General features: G+C 43.5%; 1 non-coding gene and 1 pseudogene across 1 annotated transcript; both read right to left on the bottom strand.

Moving 5' to 3' along the window:
* Nucleotides 1-5,702: 5,702 nt before the first annotated feature.
* Nucleotides 5,703-5,845, bottom strand: LOC120364856 (small nucleolar RNA SNORA81). Its single transcript, XR_005579989.1, has one exon. It is a non-coding gene; the product is annotated as a small nucleolar RNA SNORA81 (small nucleolar RNA).
* A 2,273-nt stretch (nucleotides 5,846-8,118) lies between these two features.
* On the bottom strand, nucleotides 8,119-8,248 carry LOC120364885 (small nucleolar RNA U3; annotated as a pseudogene).
* Nucleotides 8,249-15,034: the final 6,786 nt, after the last annotated feature.

The raw sequence follows: 15,034 nt of genomic DNA, 5'->3' as shown, positions 1-15,034 counted from the left end.
AGAAGGAGGCGCTGCCCCTCCTCAACTTCCAACTGAGACCCCGAATCTCAGCCCCAGAGCCTGCTCTAAGATGTGCTCTCAAACCCAGTTCAACCCCAGTTAGCAAAATTTGGAGTCTAGTTACAGACGCGAGCCTGGAAGGAGACCAAGACGGGCAAAGTCCCCTGGAAACGCGGGTCGTACGCTCAGTCGTCGAGGAAGGTCAAGCGGGGAACATATGTCCGAGAGTTCCCTAAGGGGAGAGGTCCTGTGTGTTCCAGCTGCCAGGGGAACGCAGGCCCCACGCTGGTAGATAGTCCGGTTTCCCAAATGAAATCAGGATTTTTGATTTTTATGTTTATTTCTAAATGTTGGTAACTTATTTTGCAAAAGCACTAGGTGGATCCAGTCTTACCTGTATTCAGTTGGTAATGCCATCAATACAGACATCTGTCCATCTCAACTTACTGGAATGACGGAGATGTGCTCTATCTGGTCTGCCCTGTAGGTAGTGGTTGTTGAGCACTTAAAGTGTAGCTTCGTGTAAGTTAGGCATTGAAATTTTAATTTAAATCTAAACAAATATCCACACTGGACTAATGGTTACCGTATTGGACATTGCAGGTCTCGAGCAGTAATTCTTTTTGCGTCTCAGCCTTGTTGAAACTGATTTCAAGCCATGATCTTCTTCCAGAAAAATGCACATGTAGCTGCTGACACGGGTGTTTGTTTAAAGAGTTGGAGGATTCTTGGATCTTTTGAAGCCCCGCCTATGAGCCCCAGGTTAAGAATCCCTAGAAGGCCCGGTGTGGTGCCTCAGGCTATAATCCCAGCACTTTGGGAGATCAAGCCAGCTGGATCAACTCAGGTCAGGAGTTCGAGACCATGGTGAAATCCCATCTCTACTAAAGATACAAAAATTAGCCAGGTGAGGTGAAAGGTGCCTATAATCCCAGCTACTCGTAGGCTGAGGCAGGAGAATTGCTTGAACCTGGGAGGCAAAGGTTGCAGTGAGTTGAGATCAGGCCAATGCACTTCAGCCTGGGAAACAAGAGCAAAACTCCATCTCAAAAAATAATAAATAAATAAATAAAATCCCAAGAAAACTGAAATCATAGTTGAAGAGAGAAACCCACCACGACAGCTGAATAGCTGTACTCCCAGAAATTTCCTTCATCTTGCTCTGCCTCCCACCTCCATCCCTGATGTTATCAAAAAGGTCTGGGATGTGCTTCTTGCCCTTGCAATAAAGACGTCGTAGCAGCATGGATGCAAGTCCTTTTCTTGTGAAGCCCTCCTTCAATCAATTAATACATCGTTACTGTCTTCCCGCTACAGCCTAAGCACTGGACTGGGTGCTGAGGAACAATGCAAACAAGATAGTCATGGTGTCTGCGGAGCTAGAGTGTATACGAACAGATGTTCATTTGTTCATTCCTTCGTTCGTTCGTTCCATTAACTGAGCATCTGCTAAATGTCAGTCTGTGCTGGATTCTGGCTGAGTATCCATGAATCACAAATCAGCATAAGTGCTCAGAGAGAAAGGCATTCAGTGCTCTGGGGGTACTGAATCGATCCAGACTTGAGAATCAATCAGGGAAGGCCTCCTGGGGGAAGAGACATGTAAATTGAGACTGAAGGTAAGTAGGATAAGCTAGAAGGGAGGATATAGTTATGTGAGAGAAGGATAAGGTCCTGTATGAGCTAGCAGAGGACAGTTCCACGTTTGAGGTAATGTCTTTGTGACCCTGTACATCCCCACTGGCTGGCAGTGAGACCTGGGAATCCAGACCTTGGAGTCTCCCCTCTTCCCCAACCAGCTGACTTTGCATGGGACAAGAAGTACTGTGCCTGAGACCAGCCGTGCTTCTCACAGCCGGTCTAGATGCCCTGAATTTCTAGCAAGAGAGAAGCATTACCTTGGGCGTGTAAGAGCTCCCTGCTGAGCTGCAAGTGTTCTTAGGTAGGCGGCTTAGTACCTTCTGTGCTCATCAGGCCGGCAGGATATGAATTGTTGAGTAAGGGAGGAGAAGGAGGAGTGGGAGGGGGAACAGGGAGAAAACGATCAGGGCTAGAAAAAGAAGGGGACTAGGAAGGGAACCGGAAAGTGAGTGGAGACTGGTGACTGTTTTTGCATATTCACAACTTTGGCCACAGGCTGGCCTGGGTCCCTGGCATCGGTCCAGGCTCTCCGGAATGGAGTGAATATCAGTGAAATAATCAGTGAATATCTTTTGCCCTTGTTATAGCTGGCTTCCTGCCAGATACTGGTGGTTTCCAACAGTTAGATTGTTCCAGAGGTAGTCTTGGCTCCTGTGGGAATTACCAGAGTATTCTAGCACTGCTGTGAATCCGCAATAATTTACATAATTTCCCCTGGGCTTGCCTACACTCTTTTCCTTTGTATTTGTTTTCATCCTCCACCCTACCATGAGAGTTCAAGTCCTCCCAACCAAAGGATCAGGAAGAGTGATGGAACAGAATAGTCAAGGTATTGCCCTGTGTAATTGCTTCCTTTCATTTCATCTCCCCCATGTGCCGGCTCGGGGAGTGACGAAGTGCATCCTCATGGCTTATGCCTTAGGTTAACAACCTCCCTTCTTGATGAAGCCGGGGAACCAGAACAAGAGGAGTAACATTTAGCAGAGGATTGAATCAGTGAAAAGGAAAAGCTAGTTGCAAATGGGTTAACTGATCAGCTTCGGGTATGCTGGTCTCCTGCATCTGACTGAAAGTAACACCATCAACGACAACAAGAATCCAACAAGAAGTTAAAGAAACGAGAGGAAAACTTTAGCATCTCGTAACAAGAAGTCACGAGTTATATCAGTTTCAGATTGGTTAATTCCAGTGGTTTCAGGACATCATCAAGGAATCAGCGTTTTTTTTCTTTTTATTTCTTCTTCAGAAACAGAAAGAAATGTTTTCTCCCTTTATTTGGAAAATAAACTTTCCCAGCAGACTTTCCCTCATATCTCATTGGCCAGAATTGTGCTATGTGCCTATGCTGGATCCAATGACAGGCAAGGGAATGGAAATTCCATGGTTTATTTCAACCAATCAAGACTCACTCCTAGGGGCTGGAAAGTACTGTATACAGCATCCTCTTAAGCACATTATTAGGGTTCTATGGGCGAGGGAGAACAAGCCAGATAGCTGTGTCTGCCACATGTTTAAAAGCACTTTGAACATCTCTACCTCCCTTCTGCTTCTCCACCATTCAAAATTACATGAACTTTTCACGTCCTAACTCAAAGGTCACCTTCTCCACGAAGTTTTCCCTTATACCTTAAATCAGAATTAATTACTTCTTCATCAATATGCCCAGAGCCTTTGTATCTCACACACTTTTCACAGTTAGCTTTGTATTAATTTTTCTTTCCTCCTAATTCTGAATTCCTACAGAGGAATGATAATAAATCCAGGGCCTAGCATATTTACTGCCTTCTAGCAGAAGTTGATCACCATAAGACAGATGTGCTGTGAGGTCAGGACCATATTCTTTTGGCTCACCACTGTATACTCAACCTAGTATAGTACCTGGCTCATAATAGGTGTCCCCAAATATCTTGAATGAATGATAAAATAATAATAGCTGCCAACTTCTGCTTCTGGTCAAGCATATCTGCCTTTACTGCTTTTGTCATTAGCCTGAATAGAATGGAATGAAGGAGGGACTAGATTTATCCTCCCATTTGAAACAAACAAACAAACAAAATATATGAAACAACAGTTTTCAAGACACTGGACACCAGGCAATGAACGACATTGGAAAGAAACTAGTTGAGTCCTAGGATCACCCCAGAATTACCTTGGTAGAGTTACCAGGCCACCGTGCAGAAAGGGACAACTCAGATGGATCCTGGCAGCCTCCTTAAGTTGAAAAGACAGCGGTGAGTGTCCAGGAGACTGTCAGCCATGGTTCTTAAGAGAGTACCGAAGAGAAGATGGCTGCACGGAGAGAGAATCCCAAAGCTCCACAGAGGATCCCCTTGGCCAACAGCAAGTGGTGAACGGTGCATGCATGTGAGGCTGAGGAACGAGCCATCTGAAAGGATTAGAAGGGACAGTGGGTGCCCGGCATGGTACCTGTCCCCACCGGTCAGACTGCAAAAACTCATCAGTCGTGGTGCCCTGGGTACTTAGTAAGGCCTTGCCTCAGTAGCGGGGAATAAGTAACCCTAGACTGAGCACTGCTCCAGAAAATGCCTCTCAAAGCACAAAGGCAGACCTGAAAAGCTCAAGAAAACTTGTAGAAATAAATTTTAAAAAATCCAGTGCCCAACAAGGTGAAATTCACATTTTTTATACTCCAATCAAAGACACAACAAGGCAGGAAGACACAATGAAGAGGATAATCAGTCTGTAAAAGCTGACCCAGAACTGACACAGATATTAGAATTAACAGAGAAGAACATTAAAACAGTCATTGTAATTGTATTAAATGTTTTAAAAGTTCAGAAGAGCCAGGGAAGATAACAAAAAAGGCACAAATTGAAAACCTAGATATCAAAACCGTGAAATCTGGGATGAAAAATATACCATGTAAGATTAGCAGAAGGTTAGATATTGCAGAGCACAATATGTTTTCACTAATTAAATACTTTATTGAATAAATACAATAGCAATAATGCATTCAAATGCTTTCTAAAAAATCAATTTTAAAGGCCTTTCTATTCAGGCTAATAACAAACACAGTAAAGGCAGATATGCTTGTTTAAGATAATTGGCTTATTTTATGTAGCAGTTTTATCTTTTAGTCCACAAGTATATTATTAAATGATAGAGAACACCTAATGCAACCATTTCCATAGGACTAGGAAATAAATTTCTAAGAAGGAAAGATGTTACAGAACCCATCTTTTATGTCTACTCTCACAGTCTAAAGAAGATAAAAAACCAACGACTTTCTTCACAAGAGCTCATGACTAATGTCACTTTGCTATCAAATTCTGTGTCTCATCCATTTTGAGCATTAAGACAAGATTCAAATATTGCCAAAGGGCGAAGCACAATGCACATCGTGGTCACTCATTCAGCAACACCCAGCACTGCACCCGAAACTATCTTACTTAGGAATTAAATAAGGTCAGCCACATGCATGAGCATCTCCTCCACTGTAGTATCCTAGGAAGTCTCAGTGTCATGAACAACCTTCTTGTCTTCTTCAGCAACAGTTTATATCCACACCTTTCCTCCCAAGCCCAGCCCCTATGCCAGTTCAACTCAGTCTTTAATCTAATTGTGTGCTGTCTCACTTATGATTTCATGTTCTAAATTACATCGATGCCATTTCTGAGTGCCACCTTGCCATCAACTGTCACTGTTGACTCCTGTGAGTATAGTTTTCACAATTAGTAGGTACAGCATAGTTTGTAACAAAAGTTACTCATTGCTCATCAATCACACGAGCCGACAAATCAGTAGTGACCAGAACACAGCTTGACCCTGATCAGAAATCCCTCATGCAAACATCTCTTTCCTTCTAGTCCATATCATCATGGAGAGCAGAAACTGTGAAGTCCCTGGTGTGCATTTTCTGAGTGAGCCAGCTCACCTTGCATCTTGCCCTGAGAAAAATCACAGCCTGTGTAATGGTCACAGTCTTGCAGAAGTCAGAAAGTGTATCTAACTGTCATTCCTACAGTATTTCAAAGAGAAAGGTAATAGTCATTTAGTTTTCAACTTCCTTTTGTTAGATATTCATTTTGTTAGATCTGCAGATATACTGCACCAAATATTAAGACAAAGGTCACTGGACATTTAGAAAGAGGTCCCCCAGTCTTTACAATCAGAAGAAAATCTTAATGAACTTGGAGGGATAGCAATAGAAACTGGCCTAAGTAAAAGACTCAGATGAGAATGAATTGTAAAAATTAAAGAGCATTAGTTATCTCTGCGACACACTTAGATTTCTGTCTTCTTTGAGCTGCTGTGCCCACCACAGGAGGGAGGGGCTGAAGATGTGTTGGTTGGTAGGGTCTCCAGGGAGGTAGAACTATCCCACTGAACCCAGGAAGTGGAATGTGCCACCTGGAATTTTATATATAGAATTCGAGTCTGTGAAGGGGAAGCAAAAAATATGCATATTTGAAAAAATGATGCCAAAAATTTCCAGACTTTATGAAAATTATAATCTGCAGATCCAAGAAGCTCAATAAACTCCAAGCTCAAGAAATGTGAAGAAAACTCCACTAAGGCATCTAATAATCAAATTGCTTAAAACCAGTGATAAAGACAAGATCTTAAAAGCAGCCAGAGAAAAATGATAAGTTAGGAGACTATTGTCAGTGTAACAAAGATAGCAACTTTGCTAACTTAAAGCAAGTTATCTTTGTTTCTGGGGCCATGGACTGAATTGTGTCGTCCCAAGTTTCATATGTTGAAGTCTTAACACTACCTCCCCTCTGCCCCATGTGACTGCACTTGGAGACAGTCTTTAGGAAGTAATTAAGGTTAAACGGGTGAGCACGACAGCTCATGCCTGTAATCCCAGCACTTTGAGAGGCTGAGGCAGGAGGATCACTTGAGCCCAGGAGTTGGAGACCAGCCTGGGCAACATGGAGCAACCCTGTTTCTACAAAAAATACAAAAAATTAGCCAGGCATAGTGGTGCACACCTCTGGTCCCAGCTAGTCGCCAGGCTGAGGTGGGAGGATTGCTTGAGCCTGGGAGGTTGAGGCTGCAGTGAGCCATGAGCATGCCACTGCAATGTAGCCTGAGTGACAGAGCAAGACCCTTTTTTTCAAAAGAAAAAAGAAAGGTCAGATGTGGGGCCAGCCATAGTCTGATAGGACTGGTGTCCTTATAAGAGGAAGAGAGAAGTCCCTGGAATGCACACAACAAGGAAAGGTCATGTGAGCATGTGAGGAAATTGTGAGAATGTGAGAAGGCAGCTATCTGCAAGCCAGGAAGAGATCCCTCACCAAAAGCCAACCACGTTGGCACCCTGACTTCAAACTTCCAGCCTCCAGAACTGTGAGAAAATACATTTCTGCCATTCAAGCCCCCACCTGTGGTATTTTGGTATGCCAGCCAGAGCAGATGAATATACCTGGTAATTATATTTCATAGTTGTCCGTGGCCCTGGTACACCCAGGTTATGTGCAGATGGAGAAGGGGATACCAGTTGAAAGGCAGGGAGCCTAAAAATGCAAGAAAGAGAGGGTAACTGATGAAGCACTGTCCTAGATCAATAGAGCCCTTTGGAAATTAAAAGAAAGCCGGGGACTCTCACCTAAAAATTGACATAAAGATTCTGCACTGCTTTCTGAACTTCCATGGGTCACACTTCTCGGGAGTAGAGGAGCTTTAATGCTTCCCTGGCTCTGTGTGGGCTGGAAAGATGAAGTCACTGCTATCCACAGAGCTCAGGGTTACCAGTGGGATCAGACAGGTGGGTTCTGCTACTTGCAATCCTTAGTGACTCTTGGATGAGCCGATGTTACCAAGTCTCCTGCACAGGGTGCTGCAAGAGCTGATGATGACTTCATCAACGAAAAGTGCTACATATATGCTCAGGGTTGTTATGGATTAGTCAAAGGATTTTAAATTTTTTAAATGCTGTACTCTACAGAAAAGATTTTTTTCTCCCCTTTGAAAATTGTACAAGTGATACATGTTCCTATGGAGTAACTCTAAAACACAGATAAACAGCAAATGAAAATCACCCCAGATCCTTCCATCTGGAAATAACCTCTTTCAGCATCTTGTGTATCAGACCCAACTCGTTCATATGCAAATGTATAAATATGTGTTTTATGAAAATGGTATCATATTACATACATTGTTCTGCAACCTGCTTCCCATTCCTCCTACAATTTGTCAGTCTATTGTGAACATTTCAAGTCCAGTCAATATTCATCTGCATCAGAATTCTTTTTTTGTTTGTTTCTTTCTTTTTTTTTGAGATGGAGTCTCACTCTGTAGCCAGGCTGGAGTGCAGTGGCCCGGTCTTGGCTCACTGCAACCTCCAACTCCTGGGTTCAAGCGATTCCCTTGCCTCAGCCTCCCAAGTAGGTGGGACTACAGGTGTGCACCACCATGCCAGGCTAATTTTTTGTATTTTAGTAGAGATGGGGTTTCACCATGTTGGCCAGGATGGTCTTGATCTCCTGACCTTGTGATCTGCCTGCCTCAACCTCTCAAAGCCGGCTTCAGGCTCCAGGGAGAATGTTGTGCCTCCTCCTTGTGGTGTCCTGTGCTCTACATGTTCAGAGAAATTTCTTTAGTAATGGACGATAGGAATGACCCCTGGAAGTAAAGTCTTTAGATCAGCGACCTTAATTGCTGCAAGGTATTGCACCATTCCTCAACTGCTGGATGTTTAAACTGTATTTGTTATCAGATATCTATTGACACGCTAATCCCTTGTTATGAGCAATCTCAATGATTTCATTGGTGTTCAAGAATACACTGTGTAGTTTACAAGTGTGCAGGGTCTTAGCTGACCTGGGCTCAGCTTGGCCGATCTCGGCTGGGCTAGGCTGTTTCATGCCTCTGCAGTCAGCTGCTGTTGGCTGGGCAGTCTTCCTCATTTTGACGTGCTCACTCACAAGCTTGGGACTGGTTGGCTATTGGCTCTGCTAGGATGGCCACAGCTGGGATAACAAGAACAATTTGGCTGTCCCAGGTGAGTTATACTCCGGGAGGCTAGCGCAGGCATGTGCTCATGATCACTCAGGAGAGGAAGGCCTCAGCGGAAACATGCAAGTGCTTTTATAAAGATCTGCTGTGTCACGTTTGCTCACATCCTGTTGGCCGAAGCAAGCCATGTGCCAGTGACAGAGTGGACTTATGGGGCAAACAATGTGAACGCAGGAGGGGTGAAGAATGATGCATTAGGGTTCTCTAGAGAAACAGAACTATTAGAATAGTTGCATATATGAAAGGGATTGACTCACACGATCACAAGATAAAGTCCACCGTAGACCTTCTGCAAACTGAGGAGCAAGGAAGCCAATCTGAGTCCCCCAGCCTCAAAAGTAGGGAAGCTGACAGTGCAGGCTTCAGTCAGTGGTCGAAGGCCCCAGAGCCCCTGGGAAACCACTGGTGTACATCCAGGAGTCCAGAAGCTGCAGGACTTGGAGTTCCGTGTTCAAGGGCAGGAAGCATACAGCACAGGAAAAAGATGAAGGCCAGGAGACTCAGCAAGTCTAGTCCTTCCGTGTTCTTCTGCCTGCTTTTATTCTAGCAGCTTTTCCTCCCAGACAGAAGGAGGATTTGAATTTCCCTAAGGGAAGGCATTCAGCTGACATTGGAAGTGAAAGAAACTAGAAAATCTAGTCCCAAAATATGCTGCTTTGTCACAAATATTTTTGAGCAAAAGGCAATTAAGAAGCAGCAAACAGAGGAAAAGCTCTTTCTAGCCTCCCCGCTTTTCCACCTGAAGACAGGATGTAAATTCTTCTTTACTGGGAACAGCTGTTACCCCCCAGATATGGCACAGGCGTCATCTGCAAACAAACCCTACTCCATTACTTTACTTCCATGTATTTGCCTTCCCATAGTTTCCCACCTCTGGAAACCTACAACTGCTTTCCTTTGTCTTGTCATTTCTCTAAAATTTACTCTTCTTTATTGAAGATGTTGTATAAGCCAGAGTTCTAAGCCACTGCTTGGAGTGACCTTTGTGAACAGAAAATTCCATGGCCTGCAAAATTGATTATGCCAAAGGGAAAAGTTAAGCTTTGGAAATGGAGTCATGTAACATGGTTGTTATTCTTCTCTGATGCATGTCTGTTACTTTCTGACTTTTGTGTTGAGAGTTATATTTTGCCAGACTTTGTTCTTCTTTCAAACCTAGACTAAATGACTTTGGAGACAGAGTCCCTTATGACTGTGACCTCTTCTCTACAGAATGTTAAGCAAACTCCTTAAAGTGTAATTGAGTGTAGCCAGTCAATCTTATATCTGTATGTTAGCCTCTGGGTGGAAAATGTCATAATTCTGTTCAGTGCCTCCAGTTTTGTCTGTACAAATGATCTTCACTTTTCCCTACACCAAGAACAGTGGTCACTATTCTTCAGTGTCCGTGTGTCCTGGAATGGCCACCCTCACATTTTGTACTTAACTCACTTGAACTGGATCTTGAGCCTTGTAGTTACATTAGGTCGACACCTTTTATTGAAGTTTCTCCTGTGTGTGATGTGCACTGCACGTGTTAATAAACTTGCTTGTTTTTCCCTTGTTAATCTGTTGCTAACAGGAGTCTGTCCCAACTACAAATTTATGAGGGTTAAAGAGAGATTATATTTCCTCCCAGACAGACGGATGAGTTGGATTTCCCTAGAGGAAGGCATTCCTGGGGCAGGATGAGCATGTGCAAGGACTGTGATAGAAGGAAGCAGGTGCAGACAGGGATGTGAAGGCTCCTGCCGCTGCAGTAGAGAGAGTCTGGGGAAGCTGGGGTGAGATCACGTTGGAGAGATACAAGGTAAGGGACACTGGACATGCCTCCCCAGCAGTGCCTACGCCCTTCTTCCTTCCAACAGAACCCTCGTTTTGTTCAGGAATCCATATGTCCCCCAAAATATCTTTCTGCATCAGGAGATGCTAACTTCACTGCCAGTTCCAGGTAGTAATCCCTCTCCCAGTGTATTAGTCCATTTTCACCTGCTGATTAAAGACATATCCGAGACTGGGTAATTTATAAAGGAAAAAAGGTTTGATGGACTCACAGTTTCACATGGCTGAGGAGGCCTCACAATCATGGTAGAAGAGCAAGGGATGTCTTACATGGTGGCAGGCAAGCGAAGAGCTTGTGCAAGGGAACTTTCCTTTATAAAACTATCAGATCCCATGAGACTTATTCACTATCATGAGAACAGCATGGGAAATACCTGCCCCCATGATTCAATTACTTCCCATCACATCCCTCCCACCAGACATGGGAATTATGGGAAATTCAAGGTAAGATTTGGGTGGGGACACAGCCAAACCATATCACAAAGTGATTGGTTTATTTATAAGGGTAGGCCCCAATTCTGGCAAAAGAGAAATTAAGGGGGACTTCCCAAAAAAGTTTCCTCACTCCTAAGAACAAGTCACAAGAAAAGATGGCCCCTATGTGTTCCCCTGAGTGTTGTAAAATCCGGATGTGAAGCCCAGGCCTGCTGCAGCTATATTCCCCTCTCAGGAGGAAGCCAGCACAGAAAATGACAGAATAGCGATATGAAAAAGACTCTTTCTCCTTGATAATGGTTGGGTTGCTGAATCAATCTGCCACCCTACCTCAGGACTTCTGTTTTATGAGATACTAGAATTCCTTATTGTTTAAGCAATATTGAGTTTGAGTTTCTGTTACTTGCATCAAAATGCTGTAACAATAAAGAAGAGGGCAGACTGTATTTCTGATATGGTTTGGCTGTGTCCCCACCCAAATCTCATCTTGAATTGTAGCTCCCATAATTCCCACGTGTTGTGAGAGGGATCCGGTGGCAAATAATTGAATCGTGGGAGTGGTTTCTCCCATACTGTTCTCGTGGTTGTGAATAAGTTTCACGAGATCTGATGGTTTTATGAGAGGAAACCCCTTTCACTTGGCTCTCATTTCTCTCTCTTGCCTGCTGCCATGTGAGACACACCATTCGCCTTCCGCCATGATTGTGAGGTCTCCCCAGCCATGTGGAACTGTGAGTCCCTGAAATCTCTTTTTCCTTATATGTTATCCAGTCTTGGGTATGTCTTTATCAGCAATGTGAAAATGGACTAATACAATTTCCTATTTATGTTGTAAGCTACATTAGGGATTTTTTTTTCCTTTATCCCCAAATCAATAAAAAGTCGTGAGAGAGTTTTAAGCAGAGGACATAATTCACATTTTTAGTCTTGCTGCTGTGTAGAGAGTGGTTCTAAGGGTAAGAGTGAAGGAAGGGAGACCTGTTAGCAGGCCTTTCCTTCAGGAAGGGAATATGGAAGATCTGCCTTGGGCCCCACACTTGAGGTGAGAGGCTGTGAAATGAATATCTTTTTAATGAACCATCATTAAAATTTAATTTTGAGTTTCTGTGTTTAATAATATCTTCAGGAGCCAATAAAAGATGCCAGTGCCGGTACAGAGTGGCACCCTTTTAAGGGCCAGTACTTTGGATAAACTCTGCACTGGCTTGAGTTGCTGTGGGTCCCATCTTCTTCTAGGGATAGCCCCAGAGGGTGGCCTGGATAGAGGGTGGCAGCAGTGGAGGTGGGAAAGGGTGGGAAGAAACATTTTAGAAGTAATATTTTGGTGATAGAATAAATAGACTCAATCAGAGAGAGAGAGAGAGAGGACCCTCAAGTTTCTGTGCAACTGGAGGCAGTGAGGATGCCATTAGGTGAAATGAAGAAATCCAGAAGGGGCCCACTTTGGGGAAGGGGTAGATTCTGAGTTTAGTTGAACATGTTAATATTCCTTTGGAATATTCAAGAAGAGGTTTCCAGAAGGTGGGATATGGTGCTCAGAGGACAGGTTTGGGTTGGAGCGAGTAATACTTTAGTTATGCCCATTTTAGGAATTAATTGAAATCATGGACCTCCATGTGGAAGGGTTTTGGGAGAGAAGAGACTTGGGAGAGAAGAGACTTGGAAGAGAAGAAACCTAGGACCAGGCCTGGAGGACTGGGCAGAGGAAAACAGGGCCTGTGCAGGCCACTGAGAGGTTTTTGTCAGAGAGGTAGAAAGGGAACAGAAAAGTGGCTTGTTACGGGAGCAAGGGGTCAGAGTATTTCAAAAATTAGATAATTCACAGATGTGCTGATAATTGTTGAAAGGCAAAGGAGAAGTGTGATAATCTCCAAAGATGGCCCTAGGGAACTTTGTCTCCTGAAATTCACACCTTTGTGTAGTGACACTGAATGGGGGCTGGACCTGTTCAATCACTAGACTGAAGCAGAGGGCACACTACATGACTATCAAGGCCACAGAAGTCCTTGCGACATCCACCTTAGTCTCCTGAAATACTTACTCAGTGCCATGCCAGCCCCCATGTAAGAAGTCTATTTCCCCATAAACCACCATGCTGTGAGGAAGCCCAAGCCAACCATGTGAAGGTACCCTACAGAAGGGCAAAGAGAGAGAGGGAGAGATCCAAGTCCCCAGTTGTTCTAGCGATCCAACCTGGAGGGCAGCCATGTGAGGAAAGAAGCCATCTGGGATGTGAGGCCTTCAGATGACACCAGCCCCATGAGAGGCCCCAAGTGAGAACTGCTCAGCTGATTCCAGTCAATCCATGGAACTACGAGAGATAAAAATAACTTCCTGCCTTAAGCTACTGAATTCTATAATTGGAATAAGATGGGAATTGATAAAAGAAATATCTGTTTGATTCGAAGGTATGGAGATCATCACAGTTCCTGGGTGTGACAGGAGCAGAAGCCAGATTTGACTGGATTGAAGAGAGGGTGAAAGCTGAAGAAATGAAGAAAGCAAATGTAGCAGCTTTCTGGAGACCTGTTTAGCCATGGCTGGGGAGGAGGAAAGTTGGTAGCTGGAAGAGGATGTGAGGATGATGGAGAGTTTTTCTGAAAGTACTCTCTACCACATAAGTATGTTTAAAAGTATTCTTGATTTAAAAAAAAAAAAAAGACAGAAATACGGGGGATAGAGACACAAGTTATCAGGCCTTTAAGGATATGATCAGCCAAATCAAGAGTGCAGGACACTCTATGTAACAAATGGCCCAAGAAATCAATGGCATCTTAAAAATATAAAGGCAGGGAGACTATTCCAGGACAAAAACAACCTAAGAGACAAAACAATGAGCTACAATATGAGAACCTTGTCTGGCTCTTGATTTGAACAACCTAACTATAAATAGACATCCTGTGGAGACAATTGGGAAAATAAGATATGGACTGAGAATTAGGTGGTATTAAGGAATCACAGTTATTTAGCTGTGATAATGGCCTGGAGGTGATGTTTTCTAAAATTGGCCCTTATCAATTAGAGATGCATGATATGATGGCCCAATATACAGAATTTTCTTTAAAATATGACTAGGTAAGGAGGCTTACACCTGTAATCCCAGCAGTTTTGGAAGTGGAGGCGGATGGATCACCTGAGTTCAGGAGTTCAAGACCAGCTTGGCCAAAGTGGTGAAATCCTGTCTCTAGTAAAAATACGAAAATTAGCCAGGCATGGTGCTGCACGCCTGTAATCCTAGATATTTGGGAGGCTGAGGCAGGAGAACCTTTGAGCCCAGGAGGCGGAGGTTGCAGTGAGCCAAGATGGTGCCCCTGCACCCCAGCCTGTGCAACAGAGCAAGACTCTGTCTATAAAATAAAATAAATATATACATTGATAAAATTCTGGTAATTGTTGAGGCTTTCTGATGGGTAAGCAGGAGTTCATTATACTAGTTTCTCTATTTTTGAATGTATTTGAACATTTTTATGATTTTTATAATACAAAGTTTTAAAAACTATATTGAAACACATTGAAAAATGATTTATAGATAACAATCAGGTTAACATTCAATTGTGGTAGCCAGGTATATAGTATGTCTTCACTGATGTAATGACTCTTTCCCTGGGATATTGGAGAGAATACTTACACTAATTGTCACTAATGATACTCTACAAAGCAAAAAAAAAAAAAAAAAAAGAGCCAAAGGGAAGAATTGATGGAGAGGAGGCGACTGAACACCCAGAAGACAGGAGACATGTTTGATAGTGTAAGGTTCCAAGAAGGAGTTGGGGTGGGATCCTGAGTTAAGGTGAAGGAAGGGGCCCATATAGACAGGGCTACACGTGTTGGTGTCTGGAAGAGGAAAGGCATCTCATTTGGTAGCCTCGAAATCTCAGAGCAGTAGAAGTGAGGCCAAGTGGAAGAAGGTTGAGGGATCGGTAATTAGGAAATTGTAGTTTGAAAAGATTTGACCAAGTTATTGAGGAGGATGGGGTGGGGGGAGTGTGTTTACTGCAGAAACACAGTAGAATTGCAAAGAAGTTTGGAATATTAACAAGGGTTGTTATTGAAACAATGGACTGGGGACCTTAAGCTGGATACGTTGAGAACAATTGAAGGAAAAAGCCCACGGACTGAGAGGAAAAAGAGGCGTTGCTAGTGTGGGTACCCT

Source organism: Saimiri boliviensis, chromosome 6, assembly GCF_048565385.1.
Source record: "Saimiri boliviensis isolate mSaiBol1 chromosome 6, mSaiBol1.pri, whole genome shotgun sequence".
Taxonomy (NCBI): Eukaryota; Metazoa; Chordata; class Mammalia; order Primates; family Cebidae; genus Saimiri; species Saimiri boliviensis.
The sequence above is the reverse complement of the archived record's forward strand: the minus strand, read 5'-3'. Positions and strand labels throughout refer to the sequence as shown.